This window comes from Crocodylus porosus, unplaced genomic scaffold (genome assembly GCF_001723895.1).
Source record: "Crocodylus porosus isolate Cpor-Errol unplaced genomic scaffold, CroPor_comp1, whole genome shotgun sequence".
Lineage (NCBI taxonomy): Eukaryota > Metazoa > Chordata > Crocodylia > Crocodylidae > Crocodylus > Crocodylus porosus.
This window is the reverse complement of record NW_017728910.1, coordinates 11,190,171-11,203,146: the sequence shown is the minus strand read 5'-3', so window position 1 is coordinate 11,203,146 and position 12,976 is coordinate 11,190,171. Positions and strand designations below refer to the sequence as shown.

Sequence of the window (12,976 nt, the reverse complement as noted above, 5' to 3'; positions counted from 1 at the left end):
ATCATTTCATAGACATTAGGGCTGGAGGAAACCTTGAAGATCATCAAGTCCAGCCCCCAGATGGAATGGCAAGTGCCTGATCAGCTTAACTTAAGTTCCCTTTGAATACATTTTTCTCACTTGTGAACCTAGGGCTGAAATTATTCTTAGGAAGAATCTGAAAGCAAGAAAAGACAGTCATGTATAATATTTAGTAGCAGAATGATTTGTTTGCATTGAATGAGACATGATGGGTGGAGGAGGGGGCAGCTTGGGAGGAAACAGAGGAAGTCTTAACTTTTATTTATTCATATGCATTCACTGAGAATTAAAGTGGAGATTGAGTAGAGAAGGATTTTTAGAGGAAGAGAACTATTGTACTTCCAGTGAGTCATGTCATTGTGATAGTGTTTTATGTTGCAGAGCAGTCATTTTATAGATGAATAACTGAACTTCACTCCTGCATTTTGATGTGCTTAGTACCTGTTCTTGTATTACAAAATTGTGTGGTACACAGCTTGACACTTGGAAGAGAAGCATTAAACTGGACTTGTAACAAATAATTTAAGTGGCTTTTCCAGTAGGAATGTGATAGATGCAGCAGAGTGAGTAAATACTGTACAAGTTGCCACATGGCTGATAGACTGGAATGCAAACAAAAAGCACGTTGTACTTGATTTTAATGGACAAATCCTATGCACTCACGTGGAAGATACGGTAAGTAAACTGGCGTCATTTGAAGCACGTAAAGCTTACATGGCAGACAGAAATGGAAGATGTGGAGGCCGCGGGGCATTTTGGTGAACTTTCTTCTCAGAAGCATCTGGCATCCATCCAGTGAACATAATGGCTTGACAGGAAAAATATAATGGTATTTTAGGTCATCTTAAGGAGGCCACTAACGATTTCCATTCAGCTGAATGACAGAGACAGATCAAAATAAAGACGTCATTGCTACAGGAAACATACTGTGGAATTTACAATGGTATTAAGTAGTATTCGGAAGTAAAATACAAAATGAATGAAACACTTAAGTAAAACGATTGCAAGAGATGATAAATGCACCAAAAGAAACTTAAAATATGCATATCATGATTACAGTCGTAGCTGTTGTTACAGCAATGTGTAAGAACAGCCATCAGAGCACCAGAAGTTAGGCATTAAGAGCTAAAAAGCATCTCAGCATCAAGTGTAGATGTCATTTTTTAATTTTTCATAACTTTATGGACACTTCAATATATTAATTATTTCATTACATTCTGTTTATAAATTTATATTAGCAGACTAAAATGCAGTATGGCTCTTGTAATAGTGATTTTGAGCATCACTCTATATAAGTTATCTGAGGAGGGAACATAATTCCTTTCATTTTAAGAGAAACATACTTAGAAAACCTAATTATTCTTCTGGAATGTTTAATTAATTGAAGAAAACTGTATGCACCCTTAAATGAATGCTGTATGCATAGATCACATGTATTGGTGGTACTGACTGTCTAGCAGATTTTTAATGAAGTTTTGAAATACAGGGAGTTATACTTATCCTTTAAAATATGCATGGAGAATGGACTTGTAATTCTCAAAGCTGATCTCTGGATGTCACCATAGCTACACAGAGTTAGATCTAAAAGGGTATCTTTCTGGAAGAAATGTGATTCTCAAAGAAGAAAAACAGAAAGATGGGTGGCTGGAAAAAAAAAAAAGCTTGAAAATCCTTTGGATACTATAGCATAGATCACCAAGAGCAAGTCATTCGCTTATAATTAAACAATTTACGTGCCAATTTAGAAACAAGAGATGGCATTGTATATTGTATAAAACTTTGAAACATTATTTAAAAATACCAAAGGAATTTGGAGCATAGATCCTACTGATTGCATCCTTGTAGAAGTAATATGAAAAGTAATAGAACGGACACCATACAACTTCCCTTTTCTATGCCAGTATTCTAAAATGTATAAAAGATATATTAAAATATATCCTTAGAGAACTCAGTTTGGAACCTACAACCCAGACTGTTTTTGTAAAAAAAATGTTTTTTCTTCTAATTACTTCCAAGAGACTCCATGGGCCAGGTGATTTCACTTTAGGCTAAAAACCAGGAAGAACTACATTGTATTCCACGTTCTGGCAGTGGGTCAAGGAAGAGGCTGGAGCAAAGCACTTCCTCTCCGTGCTTCAGTTTCCCTTAGCTATAACAGAAAATGACTCTGAACGACTTCACAGGAATGTTGTGAACATTACAGGGTTGATATCTCTCTAAGGTTTAGAAAACAAAAACATGGTCCATGGTCCCTACAAAAAGTTTCTATTGCTTTTCAGTGAAGCTAAATAATCTAATAAGATCAGACAATCCAGTGTGTGGGGATTGTTTTGTGCTTTTCTCTTCCTGGAGAGAAGCTGCTGCTCTATAAGTTCTTCGGAAGACCTGCGTTCCCATCGCTTATTCAGTCTCACTCATTGAGGTCTCTGTGTTGTAAATGTGATCTCATGGCTCAGATCCAGCCCATGGAGCCATGTCATCCAGCCCTGGTGCTGGCTTTGAGTCATTAGTTGACCCACATGCTATATGGGGTGGCGGGGGCAGATGGGCCTAATCTGGCCTACAGGGCTGATCCTGTGGCATTCATCTGGCCTGGGGACCTACACCACTCCTCTGGCCTGCAGGCCCAAACAAGTTGACACCTCTGCTTTAGAGCAAGGACAATAAGATTCATTTTGAGATGGTAACATATTTTCTAGTGTCCTATGTTTACAAGAACACTAAAAATGAACGCTAGAGAGGAACCTAGAAAGTTCACTTACGTTTTAAATGCTGAAGACAAGATTTCCGCATGGGGAGCAAGAATTTTGTGATCTCCTATATATCTATAGATTAACAAGAGATGACAATTGTTATAATGACATATCTTTTTTCTATGAAATGTATAAGAACAGAAATTACATATACATTGGTAAAAGTGATCAGAAACTGGTTCACATCTGTAACAACAGAAGTTCAGTGCACAGAAACTGTTTTCAAAATAGCCAAAACCAGTTTAAGATAAATCTGGATGGTTTACCTAACTGATTTAGATTAAATCAGTTTTTTGAATTTCTGTCCCAGATCCCCTCCAGATTCAAGTTAACTCACAGTGCCCCAGCATCCCAGAAGGCTTTGCACCTGCCCTGCAAACCTCCCTTGTAGGGTGAGTGGACAAGCTTTGGCCCAGCTGTTGTCTCCAGCAGAGCAGGGATGCATGCTTTAGCACCCCCTGGCTTCTGGCCTGGTCCACTGCAGGCATACGGCTGCAATCCTAGAATCATTCGCTTATCAGTTCAATCTATACAGCTTAGACTAATCTGTGAAGATTGAATTGATTCAGCCTTGGGCTTTTTAACTGTCTATACTTAGTCAATATGAATAAGCTACTTATTTTTGGAAATTAAGGAGAAATGTTAATTTCCCTCTCCTCTATTTAAAGAACTTAATGTTTATTTGGGTGTACAATGTTCTTTAAATATGGTTCTAAAGCAAATCATTCCACAGTTTAGGGTCTTGATTTAAGCAATGCTCAACAGACACTGGGGATTCTTTTAAAATAAGACCACTTTTTCAGAATATGACTATCAGGCTTCTATGTTTTGAATGACTGGCTAAATTCATAAATAAATAATAGAAACGATGCTGCGACCAAATGACTATCTGCTTAGGATGCAGTTAGTACACAGCTGAGGCCTCGTTTTTTCATAGCTACAGTGTAGCATTTTTGATACTATTCATAATGTGAACTGAGTGGTTGCCTTAATGACAGAACAATATTCAAATTTAAGCTCATCACTTGCAATAACAGAGCACCATTCATAGAATGGCTCTGGGATTCTTCACTGTGAACAACAATGGTCCTGCTGTTTTCTCATTTAATTAAATGCAAATCTATGGGGGATGACAGTGCACATCTTGGGATCATGATTTTTTTTGCTGGTGCTTTATAGCTTAATGTCAGTGTAAAGTAGTTTTTAATCAGCAGGTAGTCTTAATTGGTAAGGTAGCTGACAACCAGTTACCTTACTTTATATATAATTGGAGGAAGAGGAGAACCAGGACTGATCATAAGATTATTATTAATCACAGCTTCAAGTGCAGGAAAAGCTGAGTGCAAAACTAAGCAAGATTCTCTAGATTACTAATACTGAATACATATGTTATTGAAGTACCTCAGTTATCAATTATTAGCAGATAGGTGACACTTTCCTGAGATAGGACTTTGGCAGGGGTAGCAGAAGGAAAAGCTGGGACTGGAGTAGAATATGAGGGCAGAAGCTCAAAACAGTGCAGGCAAAGCTAGATGAGGAAGGGAACAAAGATTTGAGAAGATTAAAGCAGAAGAAGGCAGAGATAGGATGTGGATGCACTTGGAAAAAACCCTTACTGAAAACTAACTGAACCGATTACACCCGAGTCTCAATGTTCCTTTGTTTTCTAGCCAATAGGTTTGAAAATTACTGACATAATCTGTATCCTGCCCCTTCTAAAAGGTCCACTACAACCTTCAGTTGTACTATTTATGTTAAAATAGTAATTACACCAGACCTGCAATCTAAGTCCCCTCATCCTAATTTGAAATTCCCAAGTTATTAGGTTACAGGGTCATATGTACACTCTTTCCCACAGCATCCTAAACTGTTCTGGTTAAAACATTCACCCTGGAGAAAGGGAATATGGATTTCAATACACTTTAAGCAGAGTGGATATCTCATATTCTAGTTGAGAGTTCTGTCCACTAGATAAAATAGGGGTGATGGCATTACTTCCTCTGGTTGTGTCTGTGGACTCTGGCCCAATATGTTCCATAAGTATGTCTGATTAGGCCCTGCAAGCAAGATACGAATTAGGAGAGGACAAAGAAAACACCTGGCATGGCTTGGACACTCAGCTACTCAATACTGTCAGACAGAGATTTTGGAGCCAAAAGAAAATATTTAAATAGTTTTTGGGTTAGGCAGAAGCTGAATAGGGTGTTGGGAATATCTACATTTTTAGTTAAGTGACTATAAAGGTGGTTAGCACTAAGCACTTCAGTCCTTTTGTGGATTGAGTCCTGAGTTCCTATGTGATGTTGATGATAGAACCCAAATGTTCACAGTTGGTCATTGCATGATCCTTATTTTTTAGGTGCCAAGACATAAATGTTATTTGTTAAAGTTCTAAAAAGTCACAGCTGCAACCAGGAAATCAATGGGAATTCTGCTCTTGACATTTACAGCCTTCTTAAACTGGGAATTCAAAAATTAGTTGCCAGTTTTAACAGGGTGGTATATAGGGCTGTGTGAAGCTTCGGTCACTGATTTGATTCTGCAGAGATTTGGCCTGATTTGGTGGCCGATTCTCCAAATCCGAATCACATCAGGTGACCCTTTAATCTCTCCAAATTGAATTGGAGAGATTCAGAAAGGGTTGAGAATTTGGACATAGACACAGGTTTAAATGTTTTTTCTACATACCTCAAGGTACCAGGAGGCTCGTGAATGCTGAGATGCCGGGGCAGATGGAGCGTCCCACAGGAGGGCAGGGGGATCACCAGTGCACTCAGCAACAGACCCAGAAGTGGACCAGAAGCACTTCAGGTGCACTTCTTGGTCTGTCAGGGAGCGCGCGGGGGGGCTTGGTGACTGGTGCTTCTTGGGTCTTGGGGGGGGCACCCAGGGTCCCCCCACAGCCAATCACTGAGCCCGGTGGGCACAGGTGGTGGGGGAGACCCAGTGCACTTGGCGGCAGATCCAGAAGTGGACCAGAAGTACCTCTGGTCCACTTTTGAGCTTGCCACCGAGCACATGGGGGCCCCCCAGACGCTCTTGTGTGATGGTCCATCCATCCCACCATCACAGCATTCACGAGCCATGCCTGATACCCCAAGGTATGTAGAAAAAAACATTTAAAGCTCTGTGTGTGGGGCCGAATCACTGAGTCTCCAAGTCAGCATAGAATCTTCAGAATCTGATTCGGCCAAATCAAATCGGGACAGTGATCCAAATCAATGAATTGAATCACTGTCCCTAATTTGGGCTCAATCTGAATCTGAATTGAATATGGCCCATTTTACACACCCTTAGTGGTTTCATCTCTGAGGGTATATCTACCTGTGCAATTAAGGTGAAGTAATAAACTCTGGGGAAATGTGCTCGGGAGTTTACTACTTCCAAGTGCAATGTCTACATGTTAACCCAGGACAGCACCACTTTGCGCTGGGGTGGAGTAGACCCAGGCCGGCAGCATGCTCAGCGGTTCAACCCCAGGCTCCAGGTGGCTGCACTGGGTGGTGGAGGGGTGGGCTGGTGCATGAAAGTGCTGAATGTGTGGAGCCATATGCTAGGCAGAGGCAGGGGACTGGCTCCCTGCTGCCTGGGCTGACCAGGCCCAATTTCTACCCCCCATCTACCCGAGTATTTGAACACACTTTTTTACTCTACCATAGGATTGTACTGTCCCAGCACAGGTGTAGATTTTGATGCTTTACTGCAGAGTGAATTAGTCAACTGCACGTAGATGCGCCTGAGTAACTAAAGGTTTTGTGATGATAAACACATTATTATCTATGAAGTACTTGGATATAATAGTAAGAACCCAATAAAAGCCTATAAGGAAATTAATCATTCTGTATGCTTTTGGATGGTGTCCATTAAATAATACAAAAACATTGAAAATGATGGTGAAAACAACTGTTGTTCTAAAGGATCAGTACATGCAAACTCTTACATCAACAGAGACTCCAATTTAATGTCACAGGAAAATGCATCTGGATTTATGAATGTGTTTTCAGGGCTGGGACTTGATGATCATCACGTTGCTGAGCATGGGATACTGCTTTCTGACTGAATTGTAATATGCAGTTCAATGATAGATATTCCTTATATCTATCATTGGCAAATATATAGGAATCATAAATTTGCTCTTGAGAAGATTTACTCACATTTTCTGTAATCATTTGATTCTGCTGGGTTCGTATTCCTCTTTTGTGTTCTGTGTCCTATTTCACTCTTGCCAGTCTGGGTTTGATAACAGTAAGTATTTGCTACTGGGTCATTACAGGGATATGCGGAAAGATATCTAGAGACATAATTTTTGAAGAAAGAAAATGGTTAAATTAGTAATATCCTCTATCATATTATCATCCAAAGAGCAATGGGATATTTACATATGACCACTCTAACACGGCAATGTACGTTTGTCTCCTAGCGCTTACAGAAAGTCAGGAGAAATTGTGCTATTGATATAAAATAAATATAAGGTACAATGGAAAATGTATATACTATTTTCAACTTCGTTTTCTTAACATAAGTAGAACATGAGGAACCTAAGCATGTAATTCTACCCTGCATGAGTCTCTTGTGGGGAAAGATTAACCTACAGATTGTGCTGCCAATAATTCCCATATTTCTGGTACAGCATTTGAAATAGATTAATCTATCTCAGAGTTTTTTATTGTAACACTCTTTATAGAAACTATAATTTTGTCAGTCTCCTTTAGGGACTCAGAATAGTTATTTTATTAAACAATTTTGTGGTGAGAAAGAATAGCTGCAGAAGCCAAAATAAAAGAAAATGCTTCTTGATGAGAGATATTGTTTTCTTTTGTATGAAAATGATTTTTTTAAGAAGTCAGCACAACAGCATATACAGAGGGCCCAGCATATACAGTTCCCTATTGATTTTGTTTTGGACAGGAGGATCTTTGAAATCTTTGGGCATTTAGAGATGTGCCCGGGGAGGTGTGTATGTGCGGGGGTGCTCTTAAATTGTGCAGCTCTAAGAGCTGCACTAATTAAAAGTGCCTGCAGCATGACATGTATCAGTGTTCCCATGCTGAAAAATGGTGGTGAATCTCTTTGAACTAAAGCTCATTGAATGTGGTTTAGTTTAAAGCACCCTTGCTACCATTTTTCAGCATGGGGACACTAATACACATGACACTGGAGTCTACTAGAGTGCAGTAATTACCATGCTCTGGCAGACATGATTAATCAAGTCTGCTATGATGCACTGTAATTACAGTGCACTGGAGCAGCCTCCCTTTGAGACTTAAATGTTGAACAGGTGCTTAGAATTCCCAGGCTATTTTGTGATGTTTTTAGGTATGGAGCTAGGTTTGGTAGGTAACTTGCATCATACCAAAAGAAGCCCTGAAAGGCATCTTGGAAACATGTTTCTAAGCCTCAGTTCCCTTTCTGCTTGAAGAGAGAGTGTTATTTCTGTCAGTTTATGTCTTCAGTAAATTGCACCTTAACCCCATTGCCAGCACAGGCAAGGAAATGGAAAAAAGATGCCTTGTCCCTTCCTACAAGCTTTTTACTTGATAGGGTCACACTGAACTTGACATAATTTTTTGTAACACTTGTAGGGTTGAGGGGCTGCAAGTAAGATCCTATGAAAACAGACTGAGGGACCTGAATCTCCCCAAGAGAAGGCTGAAAGGTAACCTTATGGCTGTCTACAAGATCATCGGGGGGGCGGGGGTTGGTCAGCAGGGAACAGGGGATACTCTGTTTATCAGTGTGTTCCCTGGGGTTACTAGAAATAATGGCCACAAACTGAAGGAGATTAGATTTAGGTTAGACATTAGGAAGAAATTCTTTATGGTAAGGGTTGCCAAAATATGGAATGGGCTTCCAAGGGAGGTGATGCTGTCTCCTACCTTGGAGGTGTTCGAAAAGAGATTGGATAAGCACCTGGCTGGGGGATTACATAACCCCAGCACTCTTTCCTGCCTGGGGCAGGGCCTGGACTCGATGATCTAATCAGTCCCTTCCGACCCTAGGAAATCTAGGAAATCATTTTACTTCTGTAAACTCAGGCTCAAGGTTCCTCTAATACTTGCACAGGAATATAAAATTTGTTCCTATTCCTGTCCCTATTCCCTTCTTTGTTTTCCAAATGACAATTTAGCCATAACCACTATAATAATGATAATAATAATTAGAATGGAGTACATTTGGTGCATTTGAAACTTGCCTATATTAGCTTTGTATAGAAAACAACATTAAATCCAGTGCTAGGATGGTTTTGGCCAAATTATCATTTGGCTATAAGAGTAGAGCATATGGCAAAAAGTCTATGAAAAAATGTCAGACTTGCTGCCTACTTCAACCTAGATTGAAAAAGTGATTCCAGTAAATGGATGGGATGCTAATTTTGGGGGCTCAAAAGTCTTGATGTATCTGAAATAGGTTAATTAAGAACTACCTTTTCAATATTAAAACAGTAGGCAAAATCAGATGGAAAAATAAAAAAGACCCAGGATACGAAGAATGATACTTGTTAACAAAGTTTGAAACACTCTTGCAGGGGTAACGTAGATGGTAATCTACATGGACAGGATTTTTTCCCAATCCAAAATAAATTACTATTATAGAATAATTAAAACAAGCAAAAAAACAAACAAACAAAAAACCCTATATCTGAAAAAAACCATCATCAACCCTCAAGACCTTTATTTTAACTGAAAATATTATAGTAAAAAGTAAAGTAATAGTGGAGTGGGGCAAAGAAATGTATTGTATTCTCGTATTTAATATTCATAGTTTTAGGGCGGGTTTTTTGCTTTTCTTTCTTTTGGATATCAAAGATATCTAAGTTTGGGGTGCACTCAAATTAAGAGAATTCAGGAATACAAAAGAGACAACCAGACGAACATTATGTTATTAACAAACCCAGGCAACCAAAAATCAGGTTCTTCTTAGGGTAGTTGACTGCCCTATACACCATGTTTAGCCTGTAGGACAATTACGTGAATTGCAATAATCTGGTCTGAACCTGATGAGTACAAACCTGGAGATTCCTTACTAGCCAGAAATGGATGATGATATTTTTTTCGCCAGCTATAATTTTGTGGAGGCTAAAATTTATATTTTTTAACTTGGCTAGCTACGACTTACTTTAGCTAAGGAAACTGCTTGCTACCACAAGAAATACAAGAGTTGGGTTTTTTTTCACTGCATCCAGATTTCAGTCTCTTCTGAATAGATGGCAGATGTGTTTGTCAGTTCCTTTGGAGGCAAAAAGACAATAATAAAGACAACTACTTTTTTCCAATTACAATGAAGTAGCATTGTAATAACATTAATTTTGGACTAAAAAAATCAGAAACATCTACCCAAGTGTTTAAACACCAAATATGAATATGATGCAATTCTCTCAAAAGTTGTAGAAGTTGGAATGATTGCCATCAATTGAACTTTATTGCTCACTAATTTGAAAAAAGACAAGGGGAAATTAATCCGCTTTAATTATCTGTTTACACGTCTTACCGCAAAACTCAATTTAATTTAACAGTAATTATTCTACGTTTTACAGAAATTTTGAGAAGAAATTGAAAGGTAGCTTTGAAGATTTTTTTTTTCACTGCAGCATCTGTTGCTGTTGCTAATTTCTAAATTCATACTTACGTGCAAGTAATGTTTTCTCATCCATGACAAGGTTTAATTTGCTTTTATGTTTCTCATGTCTAACTTTTCCTAAAATATTAGATTATATTATTCATTTTTCAGTTAGTAAAGGGTCACACCAACTTCTTCCAAATACAGAAGTACTTAAACAAGTATTCTGTTCCTTGTTTCAGTAGGAGCCTTTGCAGGTGTAAGGACTGCAGAACTAGGACCTGTGACAACTGTTCCCCTTCACCAGCTATTCATACATTTGCTTTGAAACATCCATGTAGTGTAATAGGACCCTAGAATCCAAACAATTACACTTTTATGTGTTTCTTTTTCTGTGACCTTCTATAACAAATGAGCATAATATGTGGTTGCAAACCTAGAGGCATACGGGAGAAAGAAGAGCATCTAGAAGCAGGGGGTGAGGGGGGTGCTTTGCTATAAATTAATTGCTCAAAGTTTTGCTTCATTCAGTGTCTGAGTTCCAGTTACTGAGCATAAGCCCTTGCACAAGTGAATAACCAAGTAAAATGCTTTTTTCAGGAGTCTTCAAAAGGTACGGCTCCTCACAGGTTCTTTCCTAGCGGAAATAACTGACATTCATATAATTCAGAATTGCAAAGAAATGAGCAGCTTCCTAGCGATGTTCAGTATTTGAATTTCCCTGTGTAGCCTCATGGTCCTTCTTATAGGTCTCACCTGGGATATCAGCAAAACTGTACTCAGGTGGCAATATGCCTGCTAGTTCTGGTCGTGCTATGTTCTGGGGTTTGGTCATCTCAACCTACTGTAGCCAGGGCTGCGGTAAGGAAGTTTGGTGCCCAGGGCAAAGCCAGCACAGGCAGCCTGCCCTTGCCCCCCACACACATCTGGGGGGAACCCCCCTGCCATGCTTGCTCGGGGGTGCACACAGTGGCAGGAGGTGCCCTCCCTCCATTCCTGTCCCCCCGCCAAATGAGCTGTGAGCTGCTCTATCCGTTGCCCCACCCCAGTGGGGCAGCACCTCTTGATGCCCCTTGGCTTTGGCACCCAAGGCGCTCACCCTGCTTGCCCCTGCCTGGCTACAGCACTTACTGTAGCTGTCGCCTATCAGAGACCTTCCTGGAAAAAAAGTGGTGGCTGAGTTTCTCATCTCCCGTTTCTTCCAAAATTTGGAGGTGTCACCTGTTTATTTGTGAGTGACACACATTAGGTCTCCAATGGAAACAGAATGAGGTTTTGTGTTTCAGTAATCTGAGTGTTATCTTTGTTTCTTCATGCTGTACAAGAGCTGGCTTAAATTCATTCACACTGGCCAGTCTATTTCTGCTCAAACTGAATTAAACCTTTTTGAAACATTTTTAAAATTTGGGTCGATTAACATGGTTTGGTGCTTGTGTAGAAGACATTTTAATGGTCTGCACCGTACCTTCCCAACAGAAAATATTTAACAGGAGTGGCAGCTATAGCACAGGTAAAGCAAGCCAAAATATGTTTGCAATTTGCTGAGCAGCAGTATGTTTAGACATATCTGATGGTCTCTGTGTAGCAATTTATGCTACAGCAGCTACAGCATAGAAACTGCTTTTGTATCCAATTTAAAAACATGAATGTTCCGTCTTTACCCTAGAGCTTAAAGACAATTTACAGAAGTAGGGCACTATGAAGTATTGCTACAATAAACTGTTGTTTTACTTCCCTTTTATAGCAAAAATTAGGGGAACACTGCAACTGCTGTCGAGTCTTAAAATATGTTTGCAATAAAAAAAAGCCGTCGGGTTTATTTAATTTCCTTTTTTTTTCTTATTCAAAAGCTTCTTTAAATCTTACATAGATTCAGATGTGATTATTTTTGAAAAAAAATCATAATTCTGAACCAATTAATGTAAATTCCCAGCTTGCACAAACATAAACATCCATGATCCTACTGTATTTCCTGTCATGAGCGAATGAGAAAGTATTTACTGCCACCATATCTTTCACTAACCACAGGTTATTGGTTGCTTTACTCTGACAATACCTTGGATAGATTGTAAAGGCATGGGAAGTGTTTTGCTGACCATTACTACAGCCATGGTGACATAATTTGAAAACCATTTAAAGAACAAGAGATCTTCATTTTTACTGTTGACTTGTTCATAAATGACCGACATTCTGGTTTATATTCACCTGCTGTCTCTTCAATCATACAGACAGTTGGAAACATCAGGTACTTTATATGAGTTTCTGGGATGGTTAAGTGTAAATACAACCCCTTCCTAGCTGGTTTCAGCAAGTGAAAAGGGTTACCTAACTGTGGGAAAGATTGGGCATGAACATATTTAGAAAATTTGGTTTTTCACTAATGAGGTATTCAGGTGTATAATATCCATTAGTTGTGAAGAGTAGGGTATGTATATACTTTTTATAATCTTAAATCTATAATTTCATTTAGATTCTTGTTGTTAAATGGAGGAGGGCAGAAGGAGAGGCAGGTTGTCCTGTTAGAAGATTTCATAGATTTCATAGATTTCATAGACATTAGGGCCGGAAGGGACCTCGGGAGATCATCGAGTCCAGCCCCCTGCCCAAAGGGCAGGAAGTCAGCTGGGGTCATAGGATCCCAGCAA

General features: G+C 39.3%; 1 long non-coding RNA gene across 1 annotated transcript in view; it reads right to left on the bottom strand.

Moving 5' to 3' along the window:
* Window positions 1-9: 9 nt before the first annotated feature.
* LOC109308404 overlaps window positions 10-12,976 on the bottom strand; it is a 25,053-nt gene continuing 12,086 nt past the window's right edge. The window contains exons 3-4 of the long non-coding RNA XR_002100609.1: window positions 6,925-7,065; window positions 10-2,165 (exon numbers count right to left, since the gene is read on the bottom strand). This is a non-coding gene — a long non-coding RNA (uncharacterized LOC109308404). The remainder of the gene's footprint in view (window positions 2,166-6,924; window positions 7,066-12,976) is intronic.